This window comes from Bos indicus x Bos taurus, unplaced genomic scaffold, assembly GCF_003369695.1.
Source record: "Bos indicus x Bos taurus breed Angus x Brahman F1 hybrid unplaced genomic scaffold, Bos_hybrid_MaternalHap_v2.0 tig00000909_arrow_arrow_obj, whole genome shotgun sequence".
NCBI lineage: Eukaryota > Metazoa > Chordata > Mammalia > Artiodactyla > Bovidae > Bos > Bos indicus x Bos taurus.
In genome coordinates, this window is record NW_020867320.1 from 20,508 (window position 1) to 37,440 (window position 16,933).

A 16,933-nucleotide genomic window follows, 5' to 3' on the forward strand; every position below is an offset into this window, starting at 1 on the left:
ATGAATTAACTTAAGAGGAGACATGGCTATATTTGAAAATAAACACAGGACCTGGAGACCAGCCCCCATAGTAAAACAGTTCTTGGGTAAGTCTTGAAGCTTACTGTTGGTTGGATAGAGACCGTATCTGTCATGACCTGTCAAGAGTGTTAGCAACCCGTTCTCGCTCTCCAAACACTGCCAGCTGCTGTGCTGGTAGGCTCACCTGGAGCTCCTGTTCTTTAGCCAAGTGCAGATTTTGTGTCAGGTGGTAATCAAATAGAATTCTATGGAAAACCTGATAAAAAGGTGTTAATAAGTTTATGATATAAAAAATTTAAATTATAAAGTCCATACATGCTTATTGTCAATAATTCAAACATTACAAATAACAAAAACGTTCTGTTAGAATCTTAGCCACCCCCGCAACCCCGTCCCATATATGTAAGTGCATAATATGTCTTTTTCTTTGCCTGCTGGTTAAAAACTTGGGCTTAGGAGCCAGACTGTTTTTGACTAGCCATTATTAGCTTGACATTTGGGCAGGTTAATTTCTCTTTGCCTCAGTTCCTTGGGTATAAGTGGGAACAATAAAATGCCTATCTCATAGCAATGTTGAAAATTAATTATATAATTAATCGTATATATTTTATATATAATCTTATATATTATATATTAATCTATATTAAAAAAACTTGGAATAATGTCCAAAACATAGTGAGTGTTCAGTAAATGTTAGCTATAGTTTTCTTATGTATCCCAGTTAGCATTTTTATGTACCAGCCTTCCATAGATGAATCTTGTGATACACTGCAAGAGGTAAGCCTTCTTGGATAAAGTCAACCCTGATGTCAAGGATTTTTTAATTTTTTCATGAATGTTTTCTTTTTTGGCTTCAAGCTTCATTTCTCTCAGAGTATGCTACAAGACTATGTGTGAGAATAGTTATACACCCTCATCTCTTACTACATATCATATGGTGTAAATATTGCTTACAGGTATGTATGAATTAACAAGCATCTTCGGGCTGTGATAGTTTTATCTTGTCCATAAAAGTATCTCTGTCAAAAAGGATGCACAGTTCTCTTGTTTCTAGATAGCTGTGTTACATTTTCTGTTAAGATTCCTTTAATCTATTTTGAAGGACAAGTCTTCTTGAGTTTTCTTCTTGTTTCACAGAATCACAATAGTTTTGAAAATGTCTGGTATCTTTTCCATGGCTAGTCAGCACTTCCTTGGGTGATACAGGCAGCTACTTATTTTAAGAGAGAAGGACACTAAAACAGTCATCTTTTTAATATTTCCCTTTTGTATTGTTCCAGGGCTCTATTAGATGATAATGGACAATTTTTTTCTGCTGTGACTTATTTTAGAAGACAAATATATAAAAACGGAGATTGACATTCACTGAGTATTTATTCTGTTAGCCACCATTTTAAGTGCTTTGCTCATTTATTCATTAGTGAATTTAATCCTGTCTTCCACTTACGAGGCAGATGCTGTTATTATCGTCATTTTAAAAGCTGAGAAAAATGAGGCATAGATGAACTTGCTCAAAGTCACATCGCAAGTGGCAGCTTCAGGATTCAAACCCAGGTCCTCCGCTCTGGAGCCTGTGCTGTTGACCAGTGGGGTGCTGGCCTAGTTTTTGATCAACTTAGAAGATTTGCTAAGGTGCACAGGGATTTAAGTAAGGTAATAAAGTCAAATATCACCTGAAAAAGTCACCATAACCAATCTGTTTCTGCTTGCTTTTGGGAAAGAAAATTTAAAATCATGCTTCTTCTTAAGTTTGGGAAAAATAATGGTGTGAGATGATGTGAGGTTCATAAATAATTACTTTTTTCTTGACCATACTTAAATGAATACAACTGTTTTACTTCTTTATGAATTGTTTGTAGTAGATAGAAATCACCTGACTCTAGCTAAGGAACAGTACATGTTAAGAAGTGAGTTGATTTGTAGATTACTATTTAATTGCTGATCATGGAAACATGCAGACAGAAAGACTGAACTGTGCAGCAGTTTGTAACTGATTGGTAATTAGAAATTGTTCTTTTGTCCTGTTAAATAACATTTGACTGACAGTGAGCAGGAAGTTGTTGAAGAGAAGAAAAGGCAGGAGAAAAGGCGATATGGGTCTTATAAGAGTGTCAATTATAAGTGATGATCTAAAAAGTAAATGTACATGAGCAGTCGACATTTATATAGGAACTGGAAGGAGTTAGAGTCCGTGGTTTTTGGTTTTTGTTCTGTTTTGTCTTGTCAGAGAGAAATACTGGCTTTTCTTTTCTTCAGATAGCAATTTCATTTCCTGTTGAAATATGGTAAAGTACAAAGAGAAAGCAACATTTAAAGTAACACAAGCACACTGATGAAATATTTCGGCTTTCCTGTAAAGTGTGGCTATAAGCAGTGATGTTTTCCCCTCTCCATCTTTTTGAAAACTCTCTCCTTGTTTGAGAATCCCTTCTGAATGTTCATAACAGTTACGGCTCTCAGTGTACTCTTTACCACACTTAGATACTCTTTACCACAGTGTCTTAAAGGGTGGCCGAGCCCTTGAAACTTTTGGGAGTCAAAGCTGTTTTCATAACAGTATTAAAACATACTTGCACATGAGTATGCAGTGGAGTTTTCCAAAGACAACATGATGTACAAAGAATGGAGGGAGGAGATAGGGAGTGTGGGATCTACATGTATACTCTGCTGTATTTAAAATGGACAGCCAACAGGGACCTACTGTGCAGCACAGGGAACTCTGCTCAATGTTATGTGGCAGCCTGCACAGGAGGGGAGTTTAGGGGAGAGTGGATACATGTATGTGTGTGGCTGAGTCCCTTTGCTGTGTACCTAAAACCATTACAACACTGTTAATTGGCTGTACTCCAGTATAAAACAGAAAGTTTAAACATAAATAAACACATATCCTCTTCTCAGAAAGAAACAAAAAAAGAAGTAGCAAAATCCAGCTGTCTTACTTATTCCAGGCATTTAAAAGATTTGTAAAAATGTAACATACAACCATTTTTCTCACTAGATATATAATGATAATTACTGAGGTTTATTTCTACATTAGCACATTACAGTGACCCCAGTGTAGGCAAGAAAGTCATGGCGCTCTCTCTAGTGACTAGGCGGACTGTGCCTGCCACAGAGCAACCTATGCAGATTCTAATGACATCCCAATTGAGTGCAGCTGTGTCCCCCAGATTAGAAAAGTGAAAATGCTGTCCTTTTTTCATAATTTTGCTAGAGAATATGATAAAGATTATCAGGATCTGTGGAAACCTGCACTTAAAGGAGAAAGGAGGGTTTGATTTTAAGAAGGCACACCATCCAACCTTGCCAGTGACCCCACTGATAAATCCCAGGTTCAGAATGTTCTTTTATTGGTTGTTCCCAACTTTGGGAGGACCAGAAGGCCTTCCTGGACAGGCTTTTATTTTTCAGTATTAATTGAGCATCTGTGATGTCCCAGTCTTGTTCTAGGGCTGGAAATGTCAGTGAACAACAACAGCAAAAAACCCCTCTACCCTCATGGGGCTTCCATCCCAGCCTTTGAGTCTTTTGCTGTAGTGACAGCTCCCTCTTCAGGGCAGTCTGAGTTCATGGCAGTGAAGCTACGGTGGATCTTCAACACCGACTGCTGTTTCTCACGGAGAAGGCAATGGCACCCCACTCCAGTACTCTTGCCTGGAAAATCCCATGGACCGAGGAGACTGGAAGGCTGCAGTCCATGGGGTTGCTGAGGGTCGGACACGACTGAGCAGCTTCACTTTCACTTTTCACTTTCATGCTTTGGAGAAGGAAATGGCAACCCACTCCAGTGTTCTTGCCTGGAGAATCCCAGGGACAGGGGAGCCTGGTGGGCTGCCGTCTATGGGGTCGCACAGAATTGGACACGACTGAAGCGACTTAGCAGCAGCAGGTGTTTCTCAGTAGCTAAGAACCGAGAATAAAGTGGGAGCTGCTTGACATTTTGCAATTTTCTTTTTTAAGGCACCAAACGGTTTGGGATTTTTCAAATCTTATCTAGATCCCCAGTATAAGAATAAAAGTGGGCCTATCCAGTCACCGGTATTGTGGTGGTTTTAATCTTATCTTGTTTTCAAAGTTAGCACCACTTTTGTCAAGAAGTGTAACTTAAAAAAAAATTCAGTACCTGATGTTAAATTTATTCTAATTGTTTTTTATTTGTTGAAGAAAAAATGTTCAGATATGTGTGAGATTTTCATTCCCTAGTGAGTTGCTCCCAAGACCCTATAATTTGTTTAATAGACTTTTATACAGAAGGAGACTACTTGGCTCATTAGATGGAATCACTTAATAATGACTGCAAGGTTAACTAATGCGGCCGTCAGGCTCCTCCTCAGCATTTGGATGTCTCTTGTATCACTCACAACTTCAGCCATTTCCGAATGCACACGACTGGGAATACCATTAGAATATTAATGGAAAAAGAAGCTGACATGCAAAATCTGAATGGCCAAAAGTCATCTCTAAAGATTATTTTAACCTTTTTAATTTTCAGGAGTTCTGCATCAAACTTGGCCTTCCACGTTAAGAAATTCTCAATTGTATCAGGAATGCCATGAAATAATTGCTTTCCAGCTGCTTCTGCTTCTTTTTGTTGCTTTTCTTCTCTTATAGTTTTTATTTGATCTGCCCTTTCACTTAATTTTTCCTGCATCGCTGTCACTAAAGTAAAGAGCATCACCATACCAGGGCTTACTTCTTGCCTGCAACGCTGATAATTTAATGTCTGCGACATTATTCATAATTGCTGTGAAATTATTCTGTGACGTCATTATCTTCTCAGTTTACCTGGGAGAGTATTTCCCAGAGGGGTGCTTCATCCAGGTACTTCTCACTGTATGTAGATTTGAGGATTTGAGGATCTGAACAGTTTCATCACTTTCTTCGGCCTCAGATGTCACAGTAATGGTGAAGCTGGGTAGATTTTCTGGTAACACTTAGCAGGACCTTGTCAAGTGAAGCACTACTGAAAGAGACTGCGGTCTCCGGAGAATCCATTCATATTCTGGAATACTCTTTGTTAGGGGGGGTTGAATTAATGTACAGTCAAGCTATGAAGAAATTATGGTAGATTGCATGGCTCCTTGCCATCATCTGTCATGGGGATCCTTGATCATGCCTGTGAATTGCCTAGACATCCTGTCTGCTGTGGCATTGGCTAAGCAGGCTCAGATGCAAAGATCCAGGCTGAGAGGCCTGTGGGCCAAAGCCAGGCCAGGAGCAACACCCGACACTGGCCTCCACCACCTCCCTTGGCAACCTTCTAAAAGAAGAAGGTAACTTCTGAATCCATACCTTCTTCATTTACTGCCTGATCTGTGTGTAACACTCCCTTCTACTGTCTTTCCTTTGGAAGTCCCTCAGACCCATCTTCCCGAGGAAAGCTTTGTTTTAGTTCAGTTCAGTTCAGTCGCTCAGTCATGTCCGACTCTTTGCGACCCCATGAATCGCAGCACGCCAGGCCTCCCTGTCCATCACCAACTCCCGGATTTCACTCAGACTCATGTCCATCGAGTCGGTGATGCCATCCAGCCATCTCACCCTCTATCGTCCCCTTCTCCTCCTGCCCCCAATCCCTCCCAGCATCAGAGTCTTTTCCGTTGAGTCAACTCTTTGCATGAGGTGGCCAAAGTACTGGAGTTTCAGCCTTAGCATCATTCCTTCCAAAGAAATCCCAGGGCTGATCTCCTTCAGAATGGACTGGTTGGATCTCCTTGCAGTCCAAGGGACTCAAGAGTCTTCTCTAACGCCACAGTTCAAAAGCATCTATTCTTTGGCGCTCAGCCTTCTTCGCAGTCCAACTCTCACATCCATACATGACCACAGGAAAAACCATAGCCTTGACTAGACAGACCTTTGTTGGCAAAGTAATGTCTCTGCTTTTGAATGACCTTGCTTGTTCTTCCCCAGCATTCTATAGACTATAATAGCCAGAAGGACACAACCACAAGGTCAGTTAATAAAACAAATAATATAAGCAGATTCATATGTAGTAAAATAGAACTGTTTGTAAGTAGCTCTAAAAAGTGAGTCACTTCTGTAGATCGGCATTTCTCAAACTTATGACATGTGTATACCACTGCATGATTTTTACCTCAGTCTGGTAACATCTGTTGAGTTAACTTAATATTTTTTCTGTAAACCAGATTACTTTTTTTTTTAACCTAAAAGCCTACTTCCTCACCCTAAAAAAGATACCTACGGAGTTATGGATTTTCTATTATTTTATAAGACACATAACCGTATTTGACTACTGCATTTAAAAATACTTGCCTCTGGAGAGTTCCATTTCTGGATAAGACGAAGTAAGCACCCTCTGCCTAGTGTCTCCTGCTGAATGCAGCTAAAATCCTGGATAGAACTCATGGACTAGCAATTTAAGGACTCTGAGAAGTCAATAGTAGCAGGTGGATTAGAAAAGACCAGGATTTGAAGTACAGCTATGAATATTCCCTGGCCTGGGTGGAGTGCAGCCCACACCTGGAAGTGGGAATCAGGCATGGAAAGAGAGAGCTCCAGCAGAAACCCTCCAATCTTGACTTGATGGGAAGGAGACTTCTAACACTTAGAGAAAGAGGTGTAGAAACTTCCTTCCTTAAAAAAGCCTCCCTCCCTTCTCCCAGGCCCCAGCCGCCAGGCAGTCTTGTGGAGTCGGTGCTGACGGCAGCAGGGCCCACAGCTGCCTGAAAGTCCTAAGGGAGGGGAACCGTCCCCTGCAGTTGCTGGTGGTGTTCGGTCACTAGGTTGCGCCTGACAGTTTGAGACCCCATGAACTGCAGCATGCCAGGCCTCCCTGTCCTTCACGATCTCCTTGAGTTCCCTCCAGTTAGAGAAGTGATAGTCCTAAAAAGGACCTCTCACTTTTTTTCTTTCTCTTTGTCTTCCTGCTGCCTAGCCCTCAAAATATGTGAGAGAACAGGATAACAAAGGCCTTGGCTTTCTGGCTGGAAGACAGAAAGGAACTGAAAGGTACCTGGGAAGACAGTGGAGGAGGAGGAGCTCAGGAAACCAAGTCTGCAGAGTTATCTGTGCACTCCCGGGTCCCCTCCTCAACAGCACGCTGCATGAATCTGGTCCTGAAGAGCACACAAAAACTATTAGAATTGATTATGCCATAAATAACTGCCCAGAGCCTAGGCCACTGGCTAGCACTCATGCCAGACAGTCCTAATATTTCTGCAAAGGCTTTCACCGAGGAAGTGATATTTATTTATTTATAATTAAAATTTTTTAATTAATTTATTTATTTATGGCTGTGCCGGGTCTTTGTTGCTGCGAGGCTTCTCATTGCTGTGAGAAGCTTCTTATTGCTTCTTCTCTTGTTGCAGAGCACAGGCTCTGGAACACGTGGGCTTCGGTAGTTGCGGCTCCCATGCTCTGGAGCACAGGCTCAATAGAAGAACTGATATTTAAACCATACCTCACAGAAGGGTTAGTTGGGACTTGTGATCTGAATCCAACCAGCAGGTTGATTACTTACTAAAGCAAATATTAACATTTTCCTTAGGATTTAAGCAAGACTCAGAATCTCACAATATTCAAAATGTCCAAGATTCAATACAAAATTATTCTACCTGCATGTGGATTATGCCCTTCCCCTTCAGTTTGATTGGCAAAGCTAGGCCACATGCCCACTGCTAGACTTGTGACCATTGCCTGTGCACAAACTGGCTGAGACCTCACAGGACCCATCCCTGGAGCTAGTGCTGAAGTCAGCTTCTGCTGAAGCACATGGCCCTGCGGAGGAAGAGTGGCTACTCCAGGTGCAAGCAAAGAGAGACCAACTCCTACTTTTAGACTTTATTAGAGCTTATCTAACTTCGTTCTCAGATTTTAAGGGACTTTTCTATAACAAGGTACAGAGAGGATTGAGAAGAGATGATATCTCATAGGACTCATTACAAATTTTATTAAGCCCTTTATATGTTTTCCCTTTGTGTATGATTCTTTCTATTTTTATTTTTTAGCAGATGGGTAAACATGCCTCGAGGCTAACCATCACTTTAGCACTGAGATAAATAACCCGTTGAAGAATACAGATGTAATGAGCTACACCTTAGCCTTTGTAGCTGAAGATGCCTGACCAATAATTACCATCTAGCCAGCGGGTCCCCACCAGCTGCCCAGGCTGGTCCATGATTTGCAGCTGTGTGGAGTTTGGCATAGTGTGCACCTGCCATCCTCTCTTCAGAAAGAGATACTGCAGGTGCTCGTCGATGCTCCCTAGGCTTATCAGCCGCTGTAATTTCTCTGAGTCCCCAGTGGTGCTATATCATTTGAAGTTTTGCTTTGGTATGTCTTCAAAGTGTTTCCTTTCCGTATTCTGCTTGAGTTATATCTGTGCAGCTCATCACACAACAGCTACTTGAGAATGCAAAGCAGAGCATCTCAGAGAGCATGCTTGAGAGAGAGGCTCCTGAAAGTGGTGAAGCTGATTAATATTACATATTCTTAAAGCCTTAAGTGTGTCAGATTTCGAATTGGGCAAACATTTTTCATCTGAAAAATATCTAGAAGAAGGTAGTTTTAAATTGTAAACAAACCTGCCGCATAAAATGGCAGGATCAGATTGTGAGGGACTAAGTTGGATTCTCCTTGAAGAGGTGTGCGGTAATGTGATTTATAAAATATATATATATATATATAGATCATGCAGATGACCAAAATATGTTTCTCACGTATATTTGGTCTTTGTGCATAGTTCCTGGCTCACAGCTCCAAAACCCCGTGGAATTTCCTAAGTGTTGAGCGATGGAGGCATATTTTGCTATGTTAATGAAATGACTTTTGCAAAGCACCTAAGGACAGGGTCTGGTTGCCCACAGAACCACCCATGTGATTAGAGGGTGGGAACTCTTCATTTCACCACCTGACCTCTGCAGTGGGGAGAGATTGAATCAGTCCTCAGTGCTCGGTGATTTAAGAAATCATGCCTATGTAATGAAGCCACCATAAAAACCTAAAATGGGTTTATTTATTTACAAATAAACTAGAGGCAATATGTGTGTGCATGCTAAGTCATTTTAGTCATGTCCAACTCTTTGTGACATGGGGCTCAAAGAGCTTCCACGCTGGGAAACCAGAATGTTTCCATGTGCTGCTGTGCTGAGCCTTGAGTTCCATGAGAACACAAGTCCCGTTTAGGACTTCGCCCTTTGTATCTCTTCATCTAGTTGTTGATTCATATCCTTTATGATAAATTGGTAATACAGTAAGTAAACAGTTTCCTAACTTCTGTGAGCCATTCTAGCAAATGCTTCAAACCCAAAGAGGGAGTCATGGGAACCTCTAATTAATAGCCAGTTGGTCAGAACCACAGGTCACAAATTGGGGTTTCAATTGGTGTCTGAAGCAGAGATGGTTTTGTAGGACTGAACCCTTTACCTGTGGAATCTGATTCCATCTCTGGGTAGATAGTGTCAGAATTCAGTTGAATTCTCAGACACGCTGATGGCGTCCAGGAACTAATTGCTTGTTGGTGTGGGGAAGCCTACACCCACCACACAGACACACACACACCCTTGAAGTGGGTCCAGGAACCTAATGTAAGGTGACTGAGAAGAGCCCAGAGTAAGAATTTGCCCCCAAATACCTGTACATTACCTTATATTTTTGGACCAATGGGAAGAGGAGTTTGTGTGGGTAGTGGAAGGATTTCAGCAGAGAGCATAATCATAGTTATAATCCTTCACTGGCAGTGCCAGTTTGTGATGTGGAGCAAGCTACAGGGTCGCTTTATATGCTGACAGTCATTTCTTGAGCTCTGACTGTGCTGGGCATTTCTTGAGCTCTGACTGGGCATTGCTGTAAGCATTTTACAGATATTAACTCACTTAATTCTCACAACAACCCTATGAAGTATAAACTATTATTGTCTCCATATTACAGAGAAGGAGACTGAGCCCCAGAAAGATTATTTTCCCAAGGTCATATATAACTAATAACGATAGAGCTTGAACTCCAACCCCAGCAGTTTGGCTTGAACATTTAAGCGCGATGCTATCCTGCCTCTGGGGGCTTCCCAGGTGCTGCTAGTTGTAAGGAACCCACCTGCCAATGCAGGAGACATAAGAGGCGTAGGTTTGATAGCTGGGTTGTGAAGATCCTCTGGAGGAAGGCGTAGCAAGCCACTCCAGTATTCTTGCCTGGAGAATCCCTTGGACAGAGGAGCCTGGCAGGCCGTAGTCCATAGGGTCACAAAGAGTTGGACATGACTAAAATGACTTAGCACACACACACGTATTGCCTCTAGTTTATTTGTAAATGACACATTAAAAATATGTGCCATAACTATTTTATAGGGTAGGAAGCTGAAGATGAAATAAAAGTACTTTTAATAAGGAAATAGTTCTGTGTAAAAGAAAACATAGTCAAGAGCCCAAAACCAATGTTGGCAATTACCATGAGAAACCTTTCTCTGAGCCATTTAGGATCATAGGCTCAGAAGGTTAGAAGGCTCTCCAAGGCTTTGGTCTAAGAGGACTTTATCTAAAACAGTAGTTCCCAGATTTTTTTTCTAATTTCATGGATCTATAAAATACACACTTGCATGTGCACATGTATGCCAACCCAAACTGTCTCTCTATTATCACTGTAAAGAAGGGGACCTAACACCAAGAACATTGGACAGATGTAGTTTCTTAACAAAGAACAGTATTTCCCAAGAACAAAACAGATAGGCATCTTACCTTGGCCAGTGGAATTATTGGTCTGGAGAGTAGTTGGGGAATGTCTTCATCTAGACTGGTAGGTTTAGATCCATTTGTGGGGGTAAAAATTACCTTGGGGTAGAGTGGACTCCCAGGTGATTGAATCAGTCATATCAGTTGAAAGCACACTCAGGAAATAGCAATTGACGTGTAGTTTACCTTGCTTCTTAGTGAAGCTTTTACTGTGTTTGCTCTGGCGGCCTCATAAGGGGCCCTTATCTAGTCAGGCTCTCTCTATTTCTCATCTTCCATGTGAGACTGGAAACTCTTGAGTTCACAGGTCTCATTTGTGCTGAACAAATGTTTTAATGGTTTTTCTTCAAAAAGAAAGAAACATATAAAAGTATCATCTTAACTAGTTTTGGTTAAAATGTGGTAAAGTAAAAAAAAAGGCAAAAAAAACTACAAAAAACTACTGAGACTTCACTGGTGGTCCAGTGGCTAAGACTCCTCGCTCTCAGTGCCGAGGGCCTGGATTCGATCCCTTGTCAGGGAACTAGATCCCACAGGCTGTAACTAAAGGATCCTGTGTGCCACAGCTCAGAGCCAGGGCAGCTAAATAAAGAAATATTTTTAAAAACTACTATTTTAGTCATTTCAGTAGTGTTAAGGATATTTACCTCGTTGTGAAACAGAACTTTTTCATCCTGCAAATCTAAAACCCTATCCATACATAGCTTTTCCTCCTCTCCTCAGTCCCTGGTAACCACCATTATACTTTCTGTTTTGAGGAATTTGACTCTTCGAATATTTTCTATACCTCATGTAAGTGAAATCATATTGATTTGTCATTTGGTGACTGGCATATTTCATTTAGCATAATGTTCTTAAGGTTCATCCATGTTGTAGTATGTGTCAGAATTCCTTTTTAAGGCTGAATCTGTGCCATTATACATGTATCAGTTTGTTTATTCATCCATTGATGGGCATTTCTCTGATGATTACTGATGTTGAGCATCTTTTCAGTGCATGTTGGCCATTTGCATATCATATTTGGAGAAATGCCTATTCAAGTCCTTTGGGTTATTTGATTTGTTTAATTGGGTTGCTTGATTTTCTTTTTTTGGTGTTGTAGAAATTCTTTATACATTTTGGTTATTAATTATTTGAAAATATTTTTCCTATTCTGTAGGCTGCCTTTCACTCTGTTGATTGTATCCTTTGATACACAAAGATTTTAAAGTTTGATATAGTCTTCTCTATTTTTGCTTTTGTTGCCTGTGTTTTTGGTATAATATCCAAGAAATCGTTGCCAAGTCCAGTGTCATGAAGATTTTCCCCTATGTTTTCTTCTAGGACTTGTATGTTTTTAGGTTTTATGGTTAGGTCTTTAATCCATTTTGGGTTAATTTTTGTATATGGTGTAAGGGTCCAATCATTCCTTTACATGTGGATATTAATTTTCTAAAAACATTTGTTAAAGAGACAATTCTTTCTTCACTGAGTGGTCTTGGCACCCTTGCTGAAGTTCATTTCACCATATACACAAGAATTTATTCGGGGTTTTTCTGTTCTGTTCCACTGGTGGATTTGTGCCAGTACCATACTGTTTTGATTACTGTAGCTTTGTGATAGGTTTGGAAATGAGAACATGAGTATGTTCTTCCAATGGTGTTCTTTTTCAAAATGGTTTTGACTCTTTGGAGTCCCTTGAGATCCTATATGAATTTTAGGATATATTTTCCTATTTCTGCAAAAAAAAAAAAAGCCACTGGAATTTTAATAGGGATTTCATTGAATCAGTAGATTATTTTGGGTAATATTGACATCTTAACATATTAAGTTTTCCAGTCTGTGAACATGAGATGTCTTTTCATGTATTTGTGATTTCTTTCAACAGTGTTTTGTAGTTTTCAGTATAAGTCTTTTACTTCCTTGGTGACATTTACTCCCAAGTATGTATTCTTTTTTATTTTATTCTTTATAAATGAATTTGTTTTCTTAGTTTCCTTTTCATATTTCATTGTTAGTGTATAGAACACACTGAGTTTTATATATTGATCTTGTATACTACAACTTTGCTGAATTTATTAGTTTTAACTGTGTGTGTATGTGTGTGTTATCTCTAGAGTTTTCTACATATAATATCATGTCATCTATGAACAGAGGTAATTTTTTCAATTTTCATCACTGAGTATGATATTAGCCCTGCCTGGGCTTTTCATAAATGGGTTTGGGGGGCCCTAGAACTCTGCAGTCATCCAGACCTCAGGATTTTGGTGTTTTTAACAGATGGATTATTGTGTCCAATACATTTTTCTTCTTTCGAACTTCAGCCTTAGAAGATAAAGCCTTATCTGCAGTTTTAGAGACATTCTGCATCATTTTCACATATGAACACAAAGTGAGGATTCCTTTATTTCTTAAAACTATTTAATGACATCAACACCTTAATGTGTCCTGCCGCACTTCCCACTAAATTCTGAGATATTTTCTTTACTGGCAGACTCAGGCTGGCCTCTTAGAATAAATAATGCATTAAGTGGTCCCTCAGAAGACTGTTAATTGGTCTCTTGGAATATGTAATGTCTGTTATTTAGCTTCTGCCAATATTAGATAAGATTTTTTTTTTACTGACAGTTCCTTCAAAGTGGTTTAGTTCTTATTAATCCTGATAAGTTCTTATGTGAGTGATAGGTAGAGTGATAACATACATGTTTTGATAAATTGGCTGTAGTGGAATTGGGTTGTTTGATGGGGACTTTACCTTTGACTGTAGGCTGTCAGTGACCAGTAACTTAAAAATAACAAACTGAAGTTTTCTGAGATGTCAGACTCAGAAAGCACATATTCAGAAATGAAAGGTTTAACTTGAGAAAAATTACCATTCTAGTTATTCATATGTATTAAAAGCTACAGATAATGAGTAGCTTTTAATATATATGAATAACTAATTCTGGCCTGCCGGAATCTTGTTTTGTTAAACCCCACTGAGGTTATAACTTGATGGGTATGGACAACATTCAGCACAGTTACCGCAGGCAACATGGGAAGGATACAGGGGGAAAAAATGATGAAGTCAGTAAAGCTTATTTTTTGTTCTCATATTGTTTTTTAGGGACCTCCCTCCTTGCTGTCAAATACTCCTTAAGGCTCGAGTCTTTCTTCTCCAGGGTCTCAGGCAGTGATTCATACTTTCCTTTCACTCTTTAGTTTCTTCCTCCTTGCATTTCAGTTGTGCAGTATCCTGCCCCTTAGCACCAGTTTTCCACTTCCTGCTGTTGTAAATTAACCTACAATTAATTAATAACAGTTGATTGGCTTTATGTGTTTCCCTTATAAGATTCTCTATTTGCTATTAATGGGCGTGTCAGTGCCTTCATCTAAATGGTGGGATCCACTGGCAGGCCAGGATATATTTAAAATAGGAGAAGAAGTGGCTGGGACTTGTGAGATTTAAACTACATGAAGTTGGTTGCCTGGGTGTGCACTGGCCTTCTATTCTCTCGTGCCAGCTCACTATAGTTGAGTTCCCAGAAGTACTTCTGCTTTATTCTTAACGAGAGATGAGGGTTCATGCACAGTTCACGTCTTTGAAATGCCTTCTATGCCTTATTTGAAAGAAGGCCCCCTTTATATTTTTGCCACGCAGCACATTCTGTTGGACCTGTAAGTATTCAATGGGCATACCCCCATTGGAGAGTGTGAGCTGAGACCAAGTCTGCTTCTTTAATTCAGTGGCATTTTATGGTGTTCTGGGTTTGTTTTTAACATCTTATTTGGACTTTCACTATCCTTGCTCTGTGTTACTGTTAAACACAATTTTTCAAAAACCTAAGAAAAAGAGATAATGAATAATAAAACTCTCATTTGTTTTGGAAAGGTAGTGATTTTTCTTATTTTTAATATGAAAGTATCCTCAGTTTTCTTATTTAATAATATTTTGGTATGACGGGCTTCTTGGATGAAACTATTGATAAAGTCAAGGCCAGGTAGTCAGTTACTATAAGCTGCTCAATTAGCCAGCCCAACTCTAAGCCCTGTGGAAGCAAAAATAACTTTTGGGGAATGAGTGACAAGGTAGCCAAGTCAGCCAGTACTTTGTTTAGAGTCAGCCAGTTTCAGAATGCAGTTACACGGCCATCTCATTTGCATCTCCCTCAGAACAACTCTTTGGAGTAGGTTTTATTGCTCCTCAGTTTTACAGACTTAAGAAACTGAGGCTTATAATGTGCCTGATATACTTGGAGTGGTGCAGAGGGAGGAGGCCTCCATCACCCAGCCGATGGCCTTCCCCATCCCGACCACACCCGCACTGTCACACTCACGCTCCTTCAGGGAAGTGGCCTGGGTGTTGAGAGAATTACTTTGCTGCCCAGTAAACTGGAATAATGTTAGGATCTGTCCATGAAGGAAATGAAGCTCTCTTGAGAGTTGGAAGAGTCTGCTCACAGAATTCCCTTCTATTGACAATTTTCGGTAGTGGCCTCTGGGGAAGCAGAGTAGAAATTACCTTGGTACCTTGGCTGATATGAAATTTCAGGTGATTGACATGACCGACTGAGGCTTCTGCAATAAGCCAAAGAGGTCTGCACTTTGCAGGTCATAAGCTTGTAGAAAAGTGTGTGAGGGGGTTCCTTTTGCAACATTGAGTGCTACTAGAATATAACTCCTTAGGTTCTCCATATGCCATAAGTACCATCAGACTGCCTGTCCCCGAATCCTATTTTCTAATAAAGATATAGTAAATCATGTATGCTCTGTGCTTATCTTCTGCCATCTTGCTGATGCCTGACTTTTTAAGATTATTGAAACAGTTTCCTTAGTGTTGTAGCCTTTTGGAAAATAGATAACACATGATTTTTTTTTCCCCCAAAAGGTACAAATGTTAGTGGCTCTCTTTTTTTTCCTACCTTTACTCCCCTCCACCCCAGTTTGCACTACAGGGCATGTGATAAGAGGGAGGGAGATGGTGCTTGCGTAGTGTTTTCCAGTCTTGATGGCATATTATAGGCACTCGTCTACCCCTTTTCTCCTTCACATACTGTATTTTAAAGTGTTGTATACATAGGCCTGCCTCTTTAAACAAAACGAAAAACGCCTGGTAGTTTCAGTTATATGGCCAGTTTATACTTTGTATAACTTGTTCTCATTTAAAGCCCCTGAGTGTTTTCTTTGTAGCTTCTAGTCTTCTCCTTTTGTGTGTATGTAACAAACACCACTTTGTATTTGGCCCTTTTCTTTGGACATTTGTTTTCTTTGCTCTTGAAATAAAGTGCTCAAAAGCTGTCTCTCCATTGATGCAAAATATGAAGGGCCTCAATCCTGACGGATGTGCCCTGGCATATCATCGGGAAAGCACTGGATTAAATATACTACCATCCTTTTTTAAGAAACAAGACATCAGCATGATGGGGTTTCCTTTCCTTAGAGCAGCCACTGAAATCACCATCTCATCCGGATGATCCATGTCTAAATTCTAGTCAGATTTATTTTCTATTCACAGAAATTGTTCCTTTTTCTTCCTCTGCAGGCAGTTCCTAATGTATATATGTGTCTCCCATACAAATGGCCATGTGTGGAAAGCCCTCCTCAGCCATGTGGGGAAAGTGGGAGGAGGGAGATTCCCAATTTCGCTGCCTGGGCTGCAGCTGGGAAAGCAGTTCTTGGCATTTCAAGTTGAAACTTTGAATAAATTTTCTCAGAATAATGCATTTGAGAGTTAACTTCTATAGTGGTATCACTGGTGTTCTGGTATGAAACCAAGGATTCATGATGGGCTCAACAATATGCCAGAGCACATCTGTCAGGACAGAGGTCCATCCTATTTTGCATGAATGAAAACACAACTTTTGAGCATTTTATTTCAAGAGCAAAGAAGACAAATGTCCAAAGAGGAGGGGCCAAATACAAAGCAGTATGTTTGTGAATATTGTATTGATTCTGTGTGGCCGAATTTTGCTTCCGCAAACATCGCATGGACTGGGAGTAACCTTCATCTGACGGGAGTCAGAGGAACACAAGTATTTGTTGTGCTACTGTTTTTTCCTGTGACTACAGTGAAACTCGGAAAGGCATAGGATGAGCTCCTTGCCATTTGGATAAATCAGAGTTAGTGAGGAAGAAGCAGAATTGCAAAAAAAAAAAACAGATTTTTCTTTCCCAATAAAGAAGTTTCATAAAGAAAGAAAACATTAGACTAAGCAAGAACACTTCAACAGATCCACTAAAGTGGCCTTGTGCCCGCTAAAGACAAATATCCTCTG

At 40.1% G+C, this 16,933-nt stretch overlaps 1 pseudogene; it reads left to right on the forward strand.

Annotated features, from left to right (window-relative positions):
* Positions 1-16,933, forward strand: part of LOC113888678 — a 45,382-nt pseudogene that overhangs the window by 17,174 nt on the left and 11,275 nt on the right.